The sequence below is a fragment of the Schistocerca piceifrons genome, chromosome 4 (assembly GCF_021461385.2).
Source record: "Schistocerca piceifrons isolate TAMUIC-IGC-003096 chromosome 4, iqSchPice1.1, whole genome shotgun sequence".
Classification (NCBI taxonomy): Eukaryota; Metazoa; Arthropoda; class Insecta; order Orthoptera; family Acrididae; genus Schistocerca; species Schistocerca piceifrons.
In genome coordinates, this window is record NC_060141.1 from 760,677,817 (window position 1) to 760,698,420 (window position 20,604).

The 20,604-nt window shown below is 40.2% G+C and overlaps 1 protein-coding gene across 1 annotated transcript in view; it reads right to left on the reverse strand.

Moving 5' to 3' along the window:
- The window catches only part of LOC124795388 (trypsin-7-like), a 100,658-nt gene that overhangs the window by 29,607 nt on the left and 50,447 nt on the right, over positions 1–20,604 (reverse strand). The window lies entirely within an intron of this gene.

Consider the following 20,604-nt stretch of genomic DNA (forward strand, 5'->3'; position numbering starts at 1 on the left):
AGCCAACCTTAGGGAAGATCAGATCACATACTACTCACCTCTTTGCGAAGGATATGCATCAGCTTGAGGAAAAACTGGAAAAGCTTCAAAACCAGGAATGACATCTGCTAAGCTGCCTCATCGTTTTAGATGTTGGGATGGTGGTGCCATGTCTACTTTTTGCCAATGTGGTGGATCACATCTGCAACTTCTAGTTTACCATGGAAATAGGAAAAGATGGCAAATTTCCTGTATCAAAGTCTGATGGCAGAGCTGCAGCAATGTGCATCCACAAGAATGGATACAGAAACTGACAGGCTGAGATGACCCTGTGATGCAAGAGCCCCAAGAACGACACAAAGTTTGAAAACACAGAAGGCGATAAATAAGACCGCTTTCATACCGTTTGCTGACAATCTATCATCAAACATTGGCAGACTACTGTGGAAATGCCCCATAACATTAGTTTTCCATATGCTGGCCAAAATTAAGGTCTGTGAATGACGATCTGGGTCTCAAAAAAGCATGTTTGTACCAAGTTTCATGTGAACACAGAAAAACTTACATTGGACAAACAATCCACACAATTGAAGGTTGACAGAACATGAGTGCCACATCCACTTACAGCAGTACAACAAGTCAGCAAAAGGAGAACACTGCATTGAAAATGGACACAAAATGAATTACCAGCAAATGAAATTCCTGGCTACCACTGATAAATTTTGGGACTTCATCTTCAAAGAAATGATTGAAATCCATGTCACAATAATTTAATCAATAGGTACATGAGCTTCCAACTGAGTATGGTGTGGGATCCAATACTAAACTCTATCAAAGCAGAACACGACATCGCACGCGCATGCACATGTGTACTCTAGTTCTGCCAATTGGTGAGTGGGGTCCTTTACTCCTAAATTACTTACATTCTGCAAGAATTTTCCTTTCTATGTTTACACCTAATAAAATTCTTCTACATTTATGCATGTTGTCATCATATTTGTCTGTTGAGCATTAGTTGACAGTGGCCATGTGGGTTGTTTAAACAAATAATTTTACTGTAAAAGCAGTGCCCTTTATTTCATTTATAAAATTTTGTAGGACTGTTAATCCCAGCTACAAGAAGTTAATCAGAGGATGTACTGAATTGAACTGAGGAAAAAAAAAGTATTATTCCACAACTTTACTAAAGGAAGATTAGGACATATCCTGAGGCATAAAGGAACCAGTAATTTGGTAACCAAGGGAAGTGGGAAGGATAAAAATTTTAAAGGGGTATCAAGGCTTTAAGCTAATAAGTATGTTCAGATGGATGTGGGTTGCAGTAGTTATGCAGAGATGAAGAGGTTTGCACAGGATAGACTAGCATGGAGAACTGCATTGTATGATTCTGCAAACTAAAGACCACAGCAACAAACACTGATGTTTCCTCACATTAAGAGAGCAGTCCTCTTTGATTTTTTAAATATTCTCTGGGTTGTTCTACGTTATTGTAGTGTTCATCCCAAGTTCACCAGAAACTCTGTCACCAAATTACAAGGTAATTTGTGAAAAAGTGACTCCAGGAAGTGTTTGTTTCTAACAAAATAGTTGACATCTAATTTCAGTAATTTCCTACTAGTCAGTATGGTGATTATGAACATGCTAAAACTTGAGACCTGACCAGCATGTTACAAATCCGAGGCATGAGGTATTCGTAACTAATCACTTTTAAAAAACTGTTAAAATTAACAGTATTGTTGTTATAATAATAATAATTATTATTATTATTGTCATTGTTGTACTTATCGTTATAATTATAATAATTACTATTATTATTATTATGTTACTGTTTATGATAATTCAAGTAACAAAATTGTTGCAGTTATAATAACCTATTATTATGCTACTGTTTGTGATTATCTATTATCGCATCACGCCACACCATAGTATTACATTGAATACTGCCATATGCCATTTGTTATAAAAGTTCTGGTAGTCACAGTCTTATTTATATTTGGGGTCAGTTCTATGATCCTTCTTGTCAAAAACTTCTACCATGGAGTTGTAGAATGATACGTATTGTTTTACAAACTTAGCAACCGTTTTTCAGTGGAAACAAAGCAAAGTGACAAGTATGTTTTGCTACTGTGTGTTTCGAAGATAAGTTTTGATTCTCTTCAGTCCTGAAAATGACCTTTCTGCCAAAGCATTGATTGCAAGAATTGTTCAAATTAATTTATTAGTTTTGGTGCTTCAGGTACTGCTTCATTGAGATGACAGGAGGTGAGATATTGACTTTGTCTAAATACTGGTTAATTCTGGAATTTGTCTGAAGAATATACCACAGACAGTTCTGTCCTTAGTTGAGGGATATACAAATGTCCACTGTAGGATAACTTCAAGGAATTAAATGCAGTGTCAGGGAAGTTATATGTGTATTTTCATAATTCATAACTGAAAGAAACTCTTTAATAAGTATTAAAGCCAGCATACCTGTCAGTCAACCAACACAAAACCCTGTCAACAATTTCACAGAACGAAGTATGGTACGATCTTTCTCTGTCAGTCATTGCATCCCATTGCTTCTTTCTTGGAGGCTCACTATTGCTTCCTTCTGACTTGGTTTTAGAGCACACTTCAAATTTACATGAAGTTGCTGTGACACAGTCTTCAACTGACCACTTTATTCAAACAATATTCAACAGCAAAGAATATATTTTGCAGTATTTTGAAAAGAGCTGCTGACTTGAGAAGTATACACAAAAAAACATTAAGAAAAAACTGAAACCAAATTGCTTAAATGTCAGGTAAAAGCTGTAGGCACACTCTTGTGTTTCACCATCCTATGCATCAGGATCATCTTTCAAAGACTTGAAAAGCTCTTTGAGTCTTATGATTCACCACTAGCTTGATTAATCTGTTGTTATATAACAGTCTGGTGTTGTATACTGAAGGAAAACATCATTTGATCAATTCACCCAAAGAACTTCATCTTTTAGATGATTTGGGGGGGGGGGGGGGGGGGGGGGAAGAAAAGAAAAAACAGACAAAACCAGGTATTCTCTGAAAAAATATTTTGCTCTCTTGTATATGTTCAAGAGACTCTCGATACTAAATTAAGCTTATGAGCACAGCTGTGTATGAAGAGAGCTGAGAGGTATTTGCCTCTCAGAAGTTTTTGTTCCCCATTATGTTGCCCAGCCAAGACAGCACAAGTTTTCTATCCAAATTGACGTACTTATTCCCGACATACTGTCTTTGGAACAGCAACCAATACAATACTGATAAAGCACATGTTTGTGTCTTCAGTCACAATTCAGTTACACAGTCAAACAGATGCTCCACTAAGCTTGCAGCAAATGGGTTATCACTGGCATCAACAAATCTCAAAAATCTTTCGCACACTTCACCAACAAATAATATGTATCAAAAACAATTGAAAGTTGGGACTGGCTTGAAACAGTTTCAGCCACGATAACAACAACAAATGGCATTTCTTTTAGTTACTTTGAAATTTCTGTACGAATGACTTGAGCAGTGGAATTGTTGGCCATTCTGTATGTCACTTGAGATAGCTTGAAAAACAATTGCAGTGTGCAACTGATTTGAAGAACATTCATCTTTTTGTGCCATTAAGTTCAATATAACTGCTCTGTTTTCTGTTTCATCACATCCTTAAGTTGTTGAAATTGTTCATGTCACTCATGCCATTTTCCCTTTTTCTAGTTGAAGCAAGAGTGGTGGTGAATCTAGCGACAGGGTGCATGCACACTGCCAATCGCTGCTGCTGGGTAAGTTACATGTATCTGACCAATCCCTGTGGCCTTCCAAACTGGCACCTGTCACACTGACAGCCGTTAATGTCATAAATGCTTCCAGGTTAACAGTGCTCGTTACAAGTATGAAGTATGTCTGTAACTGAAACTCCAGAGAAAATACATACCAATAATGCTTAAATGTAAAAAAAGGTCTTATCTGTAACTGTAATTGGTGATTACAGCAGTTACTAGTACGTCTTGCCCCTTTTACAACTTCTGCACAAAAGCAGATGAAAAGCATATCAAGTAAGCAGAGCAGCGGATGACAGAAACTGCTACAGAGGATTGCAGCACTACCATGGCCAGAAAGAAGATGGAGGAGGACCTCCTTTTCAATCTGGAAGGATTGCTGTGTGGTCTAAGGATCACTGGCTAGAAGTATTATGTTTAACTTAATTACAAAAATGTAACCCAAAGCTTTAAATGTGGTTTTCTCAAAAATGTATTTTTCAAATTGGCAGGAAACATAACTTCAGAACTGCACATATGGCTTTGATCAAAATTTAATGCCAGCCTTCTAAATTGAACTCTCTATCAGCATATGTAGCTGTTTTGTGATACGTTCAAATCTATTTATTTATTTTTTCCATTCCTTAGTCTCAGTTTTGTGGTCACCATTTTGTTAGTACTTAACATTTTGCAATTATTGTATATCCTATGTATGCTTGCTTAGCTGTTACAGAAGCATTTAATGTGAACCCAAACGTGATTTCTTAAAGACATAAGTATAAGGAATAAAACAATATCATCAGATTTACATAGAAAAACTAAAACACAAAAATCACCTACTTTTCATGCATTCAAAGAGGGCTACTCCCTTAATGTAAGTACATGATGACAGATGATAGAAAATTACAGTTGTTATCAAAGTATTAAAATTAACATTCATATTAAATGTACAAATCAAATATCTTGTACATAGCTATCTATAATCATAACTTGAACATTTATGGTGTGTTCATCATGCAGTTGGGCAATTTCCACAAGATTTTAACCTCCCGAGCTATTACAGTTGTTTGGCAATTGCTGTAGCAGTGTCCATGGTTTTGTATGATCAAACAGCGTGCTCCCATGTGTGACTATGAAATGTTTGCAAAGCTTTTCTAAATAAATTTCTCTGCACTAGCTGGAAGGTTCACTCCATTTAATCTACTACTAATTCCACAACCCAGAAGGTAATTAAATTTTGCACTGGATATCCCACATACACAGGATGTCTCAAGACTGTGAGTAACAAGAATAAGCAATTCTTAATTGTAGTGCAGACAAGGTGAACATATCCCTATAGCTGTCATAAAGCTGTTGCGAGTCTATTAATGTTTCATGCTTCTGGAATTATGTTTTATTGCCAGTTTTAGTGCCAATGAATAGCATCTGATTCCTGTTGATAGTAGGGCATGGCATTTTATCTACATTGTCTGGATGAATCTGTCTTTCCCTACGTATATGCAAGACAATTTTAAATTTTACGACTCAGAGTCTATGTCTTTATCTTTAAAATAGGGATTTGTGCACTGTCAGACCATAACCAAGAACAAGTTCGGCTATACAATACACAGAATGGTGTTGAATGCAGTCCTCCTGTCACTGATAACTGCCAGTCTCCTTCCTCCACTGTTGGTATACCTATTCTTTCTCCCTTATCCTCGATGCATCAGTTTCATATTTTTCTCTTCCTCCCCTTTGGCTAATTTATAGAACTATGGATTGTCATCCACACTGTTTTCTGAACAGACTGCTTCTCCCATCACTCCCTGCCTGAACCCCGTCACCTGTATCCACTGTAGTTATCCTTGAATACATCTAAATGAGCTTTTCCTTTGGCTCATAATTCTAGTCTTTCCTTGTTGCCCTCTCCTTCTCTAGCATCTTCAACATTAGCCACTAACCCTGTATAACAAAACCATTCACTTTGTCAGGCAGACGTGTTTCATTGTATTTATTAGAGTGTTACCTTTAATAATAACTCTGATGAAAAACACAAGTTCAAAAGCTGAGTTGCAGAATGCAGTTTTAACCAATTATTATACATTATTATGTTAATATTTGTATGTGTTTTTGTTAGTTCAAACACATATTAAGCATGGTTAGTTGTAATGTAAATAGAAATATATAAATAAATGATCAGTATGTTACCATATATGCACAGAGAGAACATATTATTTTTGTAAATCAACTACATTTTATCCATGGAACACAAAAGGAACTACCAGTATTGTAGTCCATGTTGTAGGCCTGTATTTGTACTTGAGGAGAATAGGGGAAGAAATAATAATGTTTATGTTTTAGTATACAGTGGTTCTTCAGGCAAGTATGATGTATGAATCGTAAGTGGACCAAGGACAGCCCTTACTGAACTTCAAAGGATAAGAAGAGATCAAGCTGACAATGTAATGCAAAGCGGATAGATGAAATTGGAAAGCTTGTATCAACATCGTGGATGCATGACAGAAGCATATAGATGAACCAAGGATCCAAGAAACAGCCCGTAAAGACAGCAAAGTTCAAGTTAAGACTAATACTAGCCGTAAAGTTAAATATACCAAGCAGTCTCGGCCTGCTAAGGTATAATCATAGGAGGGGACTGTTACAGTCCTGAGCTCGCTGGGCATTAAATACAAAGTGACTAGTATTTTAAAATTGAGTACAGATCTCAGCTATGATGTCTGATCTCAGCTATGATGTCTGTGGGAAATTACCTTGATAAAGAAAATCAGGTCCTGATTGTTGGGAGAGCCAGTAAAAATGGCTAAGAATGCTTTGCAAAGTAAAGTGATTGTGGCCACATCACATACAGCATGGGTTATATCTGAATATTTCCAGGAAGATGTTAACTTGTTTAATTAATTTCCATAAGCATTCAATGTCACTAGAGTTTTGTCTGCCTAGTTCCTTTGATGTCCAATATTTTCATTTCACTTTATTAAGATAAATGTTTCTGAAAGATAGAGCTGTTAAGTAATTATGGACAGCAGTAGCCATTAATGGGAGGCAAAAACAGGAAAATATGACAGGTTGGACAACACACAGGGTAAAAGTCACAATACATTTGGGCATTTTCATCAAAATACAAGAAGTCTGTTATGTAAGGAAAATGAGCTTCTGATGTAACTACAAGAAATTGAAATTTCTGTATGTATTTCTTTATATGTGTTACACATAACAGAACGTCATTTGAAAGTCACTGAAATTTGACAGACAGGTACAAATTTGTATCACATTACTGTAGGCATGATATAACAGAGAGGAGAGGGCTATATGCACAAACAGTGAAATAAAATTGCAGGACTTTGACTGAAATCAGTTGAACAGTTCTTGGAGTACTGTGCTTCATTAATACAGGCTGTCTGAGTTAAACATATAATAATATAAAATGTACAAGGGCTATTTGGAAAGTAATGAATGACTGGTTACAAAATGGAAACCACAGTGAAAACCTAAAGTCTTTTATTTGTGGCAGTTAGCTTCATCTTCCAGCTGCTTCCCTACATATTTGCCACACCAACTTAGACATCTGTCATAATATTGTACCAACTTCCCAATAACCTCATCGAAGAAGGCAGCCTCCTGTGCTTTCTGATAATTTTCTGTGCTGGACTGCAGCTTTTTGTTTGTGTCAAAATGTTGCCTTCATAGCCAGCAGTTTGTATGGGCAGAGATTAAAATCAGAGGGAGCCAAGTCTGGGCTGTATGGTGAGTCATCAAACACTTCCCATCAAAAATGATGCAGGAGTGCCCTCATGGTCCTTACAGTGTGCAGCTGAGAATTGCCATGAAGAAGGAAATGCATAACAGTTTAGATGTCTGCATGAAATCAGGCCCAGAGGGGGCTCAGCACTCTTTGGGGGGTTTGTGCTTGGCTACCATGGGACCCCAGCCTTTGCAGCATTTTTCCCTCCTGTGCTTTATGTCTATCCTCTTGCTATTCTTTTTCCCCTCCCTTGGAGAACATGTTTGGAGAATTCTTGGGAATATTCTGCATTCTGTTGCTGACATATGAACAGTCTCAACTTTCTTTTTGGCTCCCTTTTCCTTTCTTTGTTTTCCTCTCATTCCTCTGCTTTGGCGTTTGAGGATCCTCTCTTTTCTTCCTCCCTGTGCCATCCTGGAGGTCGGTCCACATGTCAGATGCATAACGTGCGACTGGGTAGCGTGTAATTCCCAGCCCTGGGTCAACAGGTAGGGTTCATACGTACCCCCTGGTGCAGGACAGGCCCAGGGAGGGGTGATTGAGCTGCAACCTTCCAAAATTGCCGAATGGTCCCTCTGTCATATGTTCAGGAGGTGTGACCTGAGGTGTGAACAATCACCTAAGGCAGGTGCGCCTCGTCGTGAAGGGAGGCCCCAATCGAAAGGTGCTCGCCATCGGAGATGCTGGCAGTCATGGAGATTTTCTCGCATTGAGTCAATCATCTCCCCATTCAACATCTATACCAAACCTAAACATAATGAGGCTACTGATTCAAAAACCCTTCCCATTGCACCATGGTTCCTTGTGGTCTCACATACTGAAGACAGTCAGCCCTTCACCACGGTCAATCCGTTTATTATTCAGAAAGGTGTGGATGCTATTGCTGGCCCTGTGAAAACCTGCTCTCGTTTATGGAATGGCACTTTGCTTTTGGAGACAGCTTCTGATTCCCAAACTCAACAACTGCTTGCTGTGTCACTTCTCCATGGCTACACTGTTCGTGTCGAGGCCCACTGAATTCTTCCCATGGTGTAATTTACACCAGGCTGCTCAACAGTCTAACTGAGGCTGAAATACAGTCTTACCTCTCCGACCAGGGTGTCATTGCCATCCATCATGTAATGAAAAAGGTAGAGTCTTCTTTAGTTCCCACCCGCACTCTTTTCCTCACCTTTGATAGAGTGGTGCTGCCATCAAAGATCAAAACAGGCTATGAAATTATCGCAGTCAGGCCATACATTCCGAACCCGATGCACTGCTACCTGTGTCATCAGTTCAATCATACTAGAACATCTTGTCGACACCCATCCAAATATGTAATCTGTGCAAATGAGGGTGATTGTCCGCCTCCTTCTCCCCACTATATCAACTGCAATGGCAGCCACACCAACTCCTCTCAGGACTGTCCTATGTACCTAGATTCGAATAAAGGAAAAGGTTCCTAGCTTGTAAGTTACTGGCTAGTCGTAAACCCTGTGTTCTCCCATCTGGCACCTATAGTTCTGTTCTTGTTATCCCTCATTCTCTGAAGGATATGACCACATAGACATGCAACCTGAAATTTGGCTCTGAGGCTGTGAAGTCGCCCGGTGTCAAGGTAGCACCATCATCCCCCATCCCACTGTGCAACAAACTGTCAAACTCTCGCCTCAAAGGTTGAAGCCACCAACTACACAACCAGTAGGCAGGAAAGGGCAGAAGGAGTACTCCCGTGAAGACTTCAACCGTCCGTCCAGCCAAACACCACCTGACTCTTCCTCTAACCAAAAGGGCTTGAAGAAGTCCGCTAAAGACAAACGGTCTTCTCCTTCACCAACTTGAACACCCTGTTCAACGTATGGTACCTTAGCCCGGCCGGGCTCTGTCTTGCCGGTGGACACCACCAACCGTTTTTCAGTGTTGGACTCCATGGACTGACTGCACAAGCAAGCTGATGCTTCTGTGGACCCCATGGAGCAAGATCCTCCTGCCCCTGTGCCCTGCAGTAGTGACTCCACACTGGCTGTCACTCAGCAGCCACAGAGTTGACACCCCTACATCTCTTCCTCCTCATGACTGTCCTCCAATGGAAAGTTCACATCCTTCGGTCCCACAAAGAGGATTTACGACTGCTTTTAGCATCGCAGCATCCCCTTGTACTCTGCCGTCAGGAAATGAAATTGCGCCCGCACGACCGCTTTGAGCTTTCACATTTGTACTCTGCCATCAGGAAGGAAATGAAATTGCGCCCGCACGACCGCTTTGAACTTTCACATTACTTACTGATTCATTTTGACCTTCCCCCTGAGGTCAACATTCCATCCCATGGGTGCGTCATGCTACTCATATGGGATGACCTGCATTGTCAGCCTATTTCCCTGACTACCTGTCTTGAAGCTGTTGCAGTTCACCTCTTCCTTCCCCACCTGACTTTCCCTCTGTACCATTTATGTATCTCCGTCATTTGATGTTCCTTCAGCTTATTGGGCAGCTACCTTCCCCATTTTCGCTGCTTGGTGACTTTAATGTGCATAATCCACTTCGGGGTTCACCCAGGACCTGTCGGAGAGGTGCCCTCTTGGCTGATCTTCTTAACCAACTTAACCCCTGACATCTTGGGTTGTCAGGTGTTCTGCCGGATATCAGCATTGTACTTGCACGATATCCGGCAGAATACCCGACAACACAAGATGTCATTAGATCGCCGGGAAGGCCTGAAGAGTTACAACTTAACCACTTCTGCCTAAACACTGGAGCACCCACTTTCTTTTCTGACTCCTCGCACACCTATTCCCATTTGGACCTATCCTTTTGTACTGCCCAGCTTGCCCATAATCTTGAGTGGTCCATTCTTTCTGACACCTACTAGAAAAACCATTTCCTGTGTGCTATCTGTTTGTTGACTCCTACCCCACTATTGTGCATGCCCAAATGGCAGCTTTACTCCTCCCTGGCGACCTTAGAAGAACAAGATTTCCCCAGTTGTGATGACCAAGTGGACTATCTCACTAACATTATCCTTACTGCTGCAGGATGTTCCATTCCTCACACTTTCCCTTTACCACATCATGTCCCAGTCCCTTGGTGGACTGAGGAATGCCACGATTCAATTTGCGCACGTCAATGAGCTTTCCGCATTTTTAACCGCCATCCTTCACTGGCGAACTGCATTCATTATAAACAGATGCTTGCGAAGTGTTGTTGTGTTCTTCGAGATAGCAAAAGAGCTAATTTGCTTTCATTCACTAGTTCTTTTAACAGTTCCACACCTTCCTCTGTCGTGTGGGCCAACCTAAGATGGCTCTATGGCACCAAGATCCATTCCCCTATTTCCGGCGTGACAGTTGCTGATTATGTCATCGTGGACCCTCTTGCTATGTCCAACACCTTGGGCCGCCATTTTGCTGAAGGTTTGAGTTCTTCCCACTATCACCCTTCCCTCCTCCATCGGAAACGAGTGGAGGAGGCTCGGGCAATACCCTTCTCTTCTCCACATCATGAGTGTTACTGTACCGTATTTACTATGACGGAGCTAGATGGTGCTGTATCAGTTCGTCCCAATCCTCCACCCCAGGGCCAGATGATGCTGTCAGTTCCTCCCGATCCTTCACCCTAGGGCCAGACTCCATCCACGTTCAGATGTTGCAGCACCTTTCTCCTGTGGGCAAGCACTTTCTACTTAACACGTACAACCGCATCTGGGCGGAGGGCACATTTCCTGGACACTGGCATGAAGCCACCGTCATACCCACACCTAAGCTTGGTAAGGACAAAAACCTTCCTTCTAACTACTGGCCCATCTCTCTTACCAGCTGTGTTTGCAAGGTGATGGAGTGTATAATTCATGCCCGGCTGGTGTGGTGGTTCAAGTCTCACCATTTACTAGCGACTGCACAGTTTGGATTTTGTGTGTGGTGTTCTGCAGTTGACCATCTTGTTACTTTGTCCACACATGTCATGAATGGTTTATTGTGGAAATCCCAGACTGTGGCCATGTTTTTCAATTTGGAGAAGGCCTATGACACCTGCTGGAGAATTGGTATCCTCTGTACTCTTTACATGTGAGGCTTCCGCGGGCGCCTGCCCTGTTTTCTTTGGGCATTTTTACAAGACCGAGTTTTCAGAGTGTGTGTGGGTTCTGCTTTGTCAGACACATTTATCCAGGAAAATGGTGTGCCTCAGGGTTCCGTCCTGAGGGTCATCCTCTTTGCTATTGCCATTAACCCTATAATTGCCTGTCTCCCGCCGGGCATCTCCGGCTCTTTTTGTTGACGATTTTGCCATCTGTTGCAGTTCTCCACTGGTTTGCCTCACTGAGTGGCGTCTTCAGCGCTGTCTTGATCGTCATTACTCCTGGAGCATCGACAATGGCTTTTGCTTTTCCACTGACAAAACAGTCCATGTGAATTTCTGGTGGCACAAATGGTTTCTCCCACCATCTCTACATTTTGGGCCTGTTGCCCTCCTGTTCGTTGAAACTAAGACTTTTCTGGGGCTCGTGCTAGATAGGAAACTCTCTTGGTCCTCCCATGTGCCTTACCTGGCAGCCCACTGTATGCGGTCCCTCAGTCTCCTAAATGTCCTCATGGGTATTTCTTGGGGTGCCGATCGAACCACCCTCCTCCGTTTGTATTGGTCCCTTGTCCATTCGAAACTCGACTATAGGTGCTTTGTTTATGTGTCTGCATGCCCATCCCTCTTATGCAGTCTCAAAACTATCTGGGACAGCCGAGAGATCCGGGAAAAATCCAGGAATTTTTTCATCCAGGAGAAAACCGGGAAAACCCCGGGAATTTTTTAGAATTCCGGGAATTTTTCGTTGTTTTAGTTTTCAGTTAAATTTTTGTGATTTTAGTTGGTAAGAACCGATACTATAACAAAGGATGTTACAGTATCCCACTACTGCAGAATAATAATGCAGCATTAAAACTTGAACGAGAGAAAAAACTTAAATTGAAAGGCGCCATATAAAATAACACAGTGCACGTACAAGCGTCTGCCAACAGCAAAGTGTACGATGAATTTCTTAGATCACAAAGCGTTTGCTCTCATTTAAAAATCAACTCTTTGATGACGAGCCATTTAGAAGTATTTCGAGCCCAGAAGATCAGATATTTACGTCGGTATTAAAAAATGTTACTGGCGTATTTGTGTGATGTATCTTAAAGTGTAACATGCGCCAAACAGATCAACATTATATGTGAAAGCTTAGCTTCTCTTGTAGCTTATTAATCTTTGGGACAAATATTATATGCGAAAGCTTTGCTTTTCTTGTAGCAACAGTATATATATTAACTTAAACCATTAACTTTTCCTGTTGGTGGAATTAGAATGTGTACTTTTGTAATACGAAAATATGCAGCGTAGCGTACATGCTGCTGCACGTCAAAGATCTTTCCAAAACGTGTCCCCACAAGTACCTATATTCCCTCCGATGCTCTTGGCGTTACCGTCTGTCAGGAGGTGGTGTTCCTTTGGCATCGCCAATGGTCCTCCCTCCATGGGAATAAGCTTCAGGTTATTAAGCTCTCCAGCGCCTTGGACAAGCTCCTCTCAACCCTCCCACCAACGGGAGATTATTTTAACTCAGCTGTGTATTGGGCACTGTCTTTTTAGACATTATCGTTTCCCTGTGGCCTTACCCCACCACATTGTCCACATTGTGCACAAATTTTACCTGTCCACCACTTCCTGCTGGAATGCCCCTTTTTTTAACCATTTACATTCCAGCTTGGGTTTGCCACCTGATTTATCAGCCATTTTAGTGAGTGATGCGTGGGTTGTCGATCGCGTTTTACTTTTTATTCACCATAGCAATATGGCGATGGCCATTTAATTTTTAGTTTTGGACCTCCATTACTATATTGTGTTTTTTTTCTAGCCCTGTTTCCATGTGCTGTTTTTAGCTGTCTCCTATTCTGTCCATTAGGAGTGACACTCCACTCTGTGTTCGTGTACTGTAGTTTTGACTTGGGCACATATGACCCCAGCTGTTGTTTTCGCCCTAAAGCAAAACAAAACAAACAATGAAATCAGACAAAATCTCATGGTAGGCATCCATATGTGGTAGGAAGCACTACTTTCTAGGCACCTTCAAGTGCTCACTCTCACTCAGAACTGAGAAGAGCAATGTGACGCTATCTACGGGCATACTAGAGACACTGCTTAACACAGTGGTGCAAACCTTTATCGCATTTTCACTGTGGTTTCCATTTTGCGACCAATTGTTCCTTACTTTTTGGATAGCTCTCATAATAACTTGAGAAGTAATTGCAATATTTATTAACAGTATGTTTCTATAAGCTTGGTAACTCAAAATGCTTTTTCAAACACCCAATACATCCCGATACATGAAACATTAGTTGCATTACAGACATCTAATCTGTATTCCACTTCTCTCCAAGTGTTTTGCAGCATTACAAGTGTAACATATTTGTGATAGCTGCACGAATGTGATGGTGCAGGTCTGGTAGATCATGAACTAGTGTCTGTAGATCATGAACTGGTGTCTGGTACTTTAGATTCTTGATAAACTCGCATAGGAAAAAAATCACGTAGCGTAATGTATATGCTTCTGGGAGGGGGGCAACCTCTCCCAATCCAGCAACCTGGGAGCTCATGATCCAAAAAATCCCTCAAATGTTCGCAAGATGGCATGGTGCCTCATCTTGGGGGGGGGGGGGGGGGGGGGGAATCCCCTCATGAGGAAGTTGTGGCACAGTATAAAGTTCCACCTTGTCTGTGTACATTGCTGCATTAACTGTAGGCCCTGCGAAGAAGAATGGGCCTATAACCCTATTCTTCAACAATCCAATTGCCATAAGGGAACACAGAAAATATTTTGAGTTACCATGCTTGTATACACAAAATGCCAATACATACCTCTTAACATCTCAAGTTATTACGTTTTATATTATTATATGTTTAACCCAGACATGCTGTAGATTAGGTAACAAATAGATGCTGCACCAATATCCAACAGGAAATGTTTTAAAATTTATTAAGGAATTAGAAACTGTACTAATAAGATTTAGTAGAAGTAATTTGGAGCCATGGGTGTGGAGATTTCGGTATGGGTTTCATCCTGAATTGTACTGATTGAGGACATTTGTTTGTAATGTCTCATAGTAAAATTCCTAACAATAAAAGTAGGACATGAGCATAAGCAATTGGCAATTTATCTTGAGATACTTGTAAGTCCCCTAATAATTGATTTGTCAAATAGCAATGATGAAATGTCCCCATCAGGTAAAGATCCATTTGGTGGTCCAGTCAGGCCCAAACGTCTGGCTTGTCATGCTCTGACAATGGCATCATCGGATGTGGTACAGAGGGACACATGGTCAGCATACCACTCTCCCTATTGCTGTCGGGTGTCTTAACCTTGGAATCACTTCTAATCTGTCGAGTAATTCCTGGTTTGGCCTGATGAGGTTGAGTACATCCTGTAGCAGTCCTTCCACAAGGGAAAAAACCCCTGGAAGTACCAGGAATTGAATCCTGTTGGCTATGGAGGCAGACATAGTCACACTACTCAACTATTCAAAGAGAATTTACTAGATTGACAACGGGAAGAAGTTTACCAAGCTCACAAAGCAGATGAGAAATTTATTTTATACACATATTCCCACTACACTATGAATGCATTTTGTGATCAGTGATTTTTTGAGCTACTGAAATATGCAGTGGTAGTACTCAATCACAAAAGAAGAGATAACTGTTTTACCCCTTAGTTATAGATTCATTTACACTATTCCTATGCTCTCAAAAAATTTTGATTAGATAGTTAATAACAGAATTTTGAACCACCTTTCTTGATAAAAGCCAACAATTGTTCAACTTGGATTTTGTAAAGGCTTTTCGACGAATTTATGTCATATAGTCCAAATGAGAAGAAAAGTCACCCTTCAACCATTCTGGCAGAAGAAGAAGAAATCTTGTGTGATTATAAATTTCTTTTATGTGCCTATTGATAGTTTATGTGACCCTGTGAAGACTGATTTGCATGTTGTTGTTGTTTTTGTTGTTCTCGTTCTCGTCTTCTGCAGTCCGGAGACTGGTTCAATGTAGCTCTCCGTGCTGGTACATCTGTGCAAGCCCCTTTATCTCTGAATAACTACTGCAACCCTCATCTTTTGAACCACCTTACTGTGCTCATCTCTTGGTCTCCATCAGCAATTTTTAGTCCCACACTTCCGTCCAATACTAAATTGACAAGTCTTTGATGTCTCAGAATGAGTCCTATCGACCTATCCCTTTTTTTTAGACAAGTTTGGCCACAAATTTCTTTTTTCCCAAGTTCTGTTCAGTACCTTCTCGTTAGTTATGCGATCTACCCATCTAATCTTCAGCATTCAAAAGCTTCTATTCTCTTCTTGTCTGTACAGCTCATCAATACACATTTCACTTCCATTCAAGGCTACACTCCAGAAAAATACGTTCAGAAAAGATTTGTCAACATTCAAATATACATTGGATGTTAACAAAATCTCTGTTTCAGAAAAGCTTTTCTTACCATTGCCAGTGTACATATTTATATTCTGTCTACTTTGGCCATCATTTATTTTACTGCCTGAATAGCAAAAGTCATTCACTACTTTTAGTGTCTCATTTCTTAATCTTAATTCCCTCAGCATCACCCAGTTTAATTAGACTACATACCACTATCCTTGTTTTTCTTTCCTTAATGTTCATCTTATATCCTCGTTTCAAGACACTCTCCACGCCATTCAACTACACTTCAAAGTCCTTTTGCTGTCTCAGACAGGGTGTGTATGAACCGGGAGATCCAGGAAAAACCCGGGAATTTTTTCATCTGGGAGAAAACCGGTAAAACCCGGGAATTTTTTAGAATTACGAGAATTTTTCGTTGTTCTAGTTTTCAGTTAAATTTTTAAAATTTTAACTGGTAAGAATCGATACTCTAACAAAGGATATTACTGTAACCCGTTACTGAAGAATAATGCTGCAACAATAAAACATGAGCGAGGCCAAACGAAAGCGTTGGTATGTTGATGGGAGACAATAAAAAGCACACAAACACACACACAAATTTCAAGCTTTCGCAACCCACAGTTACTTCATCAGGAAAGAGAGAAGGAGAGGGAAAGATGAAAGGATGTTGGTTTTAAGGGAGAGGGTAAGGAGTCATTCCAATCCCGGGAAGACTTACCTTAGGGGGAAAAAGGGACAGGTATACACTCGCGCGCACACACACACACACACACACACACACACACACACACACACACACACACACACACACATCCATCCGCACATATACAGACACAAGCAGACATGAGGTATCAGACCTGGTTGACAATTGTGGGGGGGATTCATATTCTTGAGGAGAAAAAACCTTGTTCACAAAGCACCTAGCATCAAACACATCCCTGTTGGCTTTTGAACACACTCTGTAAGTTGATTTTTGAATGAATCATAAGTTGATTTTTCAATGCGTGCACAGTCTACATGATGTCTCTGTCAAGGGAATCATCGTTGCATCTAGAAATAAACTTTCCTGCAGGCAAAAGGGGATCGAGCTATACAAACCGAGCGGAGTGAAGCCGAATGAGTGGACGCCTATCGCAGTCTAATTATGTGGTTGACTGGGTTTGCGAATGATCAGCATTGTTATAATTACTAGCAAAATCCATAGATTGAGACTACAAGAGTGGAATTAAATGACTAACAGGAATAACAGGTAAGAAAAATTACTTATTATCTTCTCGTGTACCCAAGAAAACGAAATTTTGTCAGAAAATTTGTGGACAGATCTCTACACTAGCAAGGGCCAGTTGTACAGTCCCTGTGTAGCAGCCGCTTAAGTTCTATTCTGGAAGTAGCGTGGGAAAGGGTTTGTATGAACATAACAGTGCCTAACCGGACAATAATCAGGGATAACTATACCAGTGAATCTGGCAGGTTTAGTGAAGTTAACCGGCGAATAAGAATTAGTCATGACAAGATTGTTTGTTAGAATGAGGAAGGAGAAGAAATGGGGACATCACACAAATTATGGAAATAATATGATTCCAATTTATATAAAAATCTCGTACTACTACTTTTTGATCTCATCCTCGAGAAACTGGAGCGTATGAATGAAATGTGAAACTATTTTCTTAACATAAAGCTTTTTGCTTGTAGTAGGCCTAATAGGCCTTTTATGTTGGTCTTCGTGAATTATATTCTGTCGTGTTATAAAAATGACAATTTGTGCCAAAACAGCCTCGTTTATTCAGTGCGTGTTACAATTGCTGCAATGTCAGAAAGGCCTATTTTGTTTTATCTAGCAGACAGTGACAAAATAGAAGTAATCAGATCAAGAAACCACGCCAGTCTTGAGTACTATTTGTACTAACAGCTTATGCAGTATTAGACAACGATATTTGGATTTTTCATGTAGCAAAACGTTTGATGAACTTTGAGGTAATAGATTCTTTCGCAGAAAGGCAAGCACACCACAAAAGCAGAAGCAAGAGTAAAGAGAACAATGCTAGTAGCTAAGGATTGAAGAAATGTATACTGTCTTGCTTGTCTTTTGTCTTTACTGGTTTTATGTATCCAATACTTAATTTTATGTCACCCAAAGCAGAAGAAAGTTATTATCTAACAGGCAGTAAAGAGTGCAAATTTTCTGAAGAGTTCTAGTTCTTCTTTCCTGATTACAAATAATCCATCCGGTTTAAAATGCAAGTTAAAAAAAAAGGCGCGGGGGGGGGGGGGGGGGGGGGGCAGGATGTCAAATCGGGTGACTGGGAGCAGGAGCAGGAGCAGGAGAGGCATCATAAGACTTTTAATTTCCACTATCCTGAATATAGTTTGATGGCATCTAGTATAAAATATATACCTTGCAATTCCACGGAGCAAAATAGAGTGATGTGTGATAGAAGAATGCTGTGTGAAGAGGCGTGGCACTGGACTTTGGCATACTTGAGACCAAATAGCATGTGTTACACTTCCTCGAACATATAATTGTGTTTTATATATCAGACTCTTCAGAAAGATGTGCACTACAAAAGGAACATATTTTTGAAAAGTCGATTATTTTTTATTTTTGGCGTCCTACCTCAATCACTTGAGCGAGGGGGGAGCCACTATCTAGTATAGTCCCGGTGGTTTGGAAATATTGTAGATACGGGGCTGATGCACAGAGCAGTCTGAGTTATAGTGGGGAAAGTCACCCGTGTTTACATTTAGTGACTTTTTTTTGTTTCCTCTTCATTCACTGCTCTCACGTCAAATTAAAACAAAACAGATTTATGTGGCCAGGAGCTATCAAGTGAATTAAAATACATTCACATAATTACGGAAGGCTAATATATGTTACTACTTTCAGATTTTATTTCCACTTTTATGAAAGCCATGTATTAATCACCTTGTAGAACAATGAAGTTATTTTTGTCAGTTTCCTAAAGAAGTTTGGTTTTTATTTATATTTTACGCTGAGGCAGTCAATGTATTTGAAACGAAGTGTTTAGTTCCACACTATTGGCTAATTGCAACTTTTCGCTGCATTTCAAGTGCATGTTTTCATCTTTTAGCATGTATGGCATAATGCCATAATGAAGAATCAAAAATGAGTTAATGGTACTCCAAGACAATTTACATCTCAAAACCCACACTGAAAAGCTTTATTTCAGGTTGAGGCCTACTTCATTGGGAACCTGGACATATGAATATGCTCTTTAAGTCTGCACTTTAAATATGCCATGTTAGAATGGTTCACGAAATTCTGATGCTCTTTGAGTATCCTCTGATGTCTTTTTTTCTTTTATGATATAATGCAAGATCTTTTAATGTTTCACACATATGAAGATACAGGCTTCCTGCATCATAGTAGCTTGCCAAAGCGCAGTGGCACCTGTTACCTGGCGCTCTCTGACAGCTACTGAAACGAACCTATTTCTAACATGGCGTGGGAAAATATAGCGAATGGTAGTTTGAAAAGTGTTACTTTCAAAGCAGATTTCTTTTTAAGCAATTTGAACTATGTGCTAGAATGTACGGTGAATTTCTTAAAACACAGAGCATTTGATGACGAGCCAATTTGAAGAATTTCAATCCCAGAAGATCAGACATTCATGTCGTTATTATGAGTAAATTGATGTAGTGCTATGGGAAGCTCTCTCTCCTCTGTGGTAGCTAATTTATTTGTGGAAAACTTTGAGGACAAGTCTCTGGACTCGGCTAAAAATTTTACTGGCTCATTTTGTGATATATCTTAACATGTAAAATGTGCAAAAAAGATCAACAATATATGTGTAAGCCATGGTGAAAGCTCAGCATCTCTTGCAGCTTATTAACCTTGGAGACCAATATTATATGTGAAAGCTTTGCTTTTTGTGTAGCAACACTATGTATGTTAATTTAAAACATTAACTTTTCCTGTTTCCTGTTCCGTGCTACTTAACAGTAATGTTGCTATTAGCTGACTACATCACATGTCCTGTGGTCTGAATATCTGCTGTCATCGTCTGGCAGGATCACTTGACATGAGCTATAACCGGCTCACAAAAGCGCATCACAATCTTGATTTCAATGGTTCGGTAAGTAACATGTGGTGTTTGGTGGAATTCAAATTTATATGTTGGTAACACGAAAATATGCAGCGAACATGTTCCTGCACATCAAAAATATTTCCAAAAGGGGTTTTCTTCCCCGAGTACCGTTTTCTAAAGTGGCAGGAAATTCTACGCCCGTGTTTAAAAACGTAACCATTCATAGGATTGATAAGTTTTACAGTTCCAAGGGAAAATATCCTGTCACTTAATTACATGGGAAAAGTGTGTTTTCATCCTGGAGGAAGTGTATTTTTAACCGGAAACCTGGAAAAATCCAGGAATTTTTATCCTTGTCCGCTTATTCACCCTGCTCTAAATTTTAATTAATTCTCCAAATTATCCTTTGGTTCCCTTTACTGCTTGCTCATTGTAGAAAATGAATAACATCAGGGTTAAGCTACAGTCCTGTTTCATGAACTTCTCAACCACTGCTTTCCTTTCATGCCCTTCAACTTTATAACTGCCAGCGGCATTATGGAAGTGTCCGATTCCATCCATCTGCGCTGACCCTTCATCAATATGGCGGAAATGGTTATTCAATGCATCTCCAATATGGCGCCTATGATGTCACTACATACACATGGCAACAAATAGA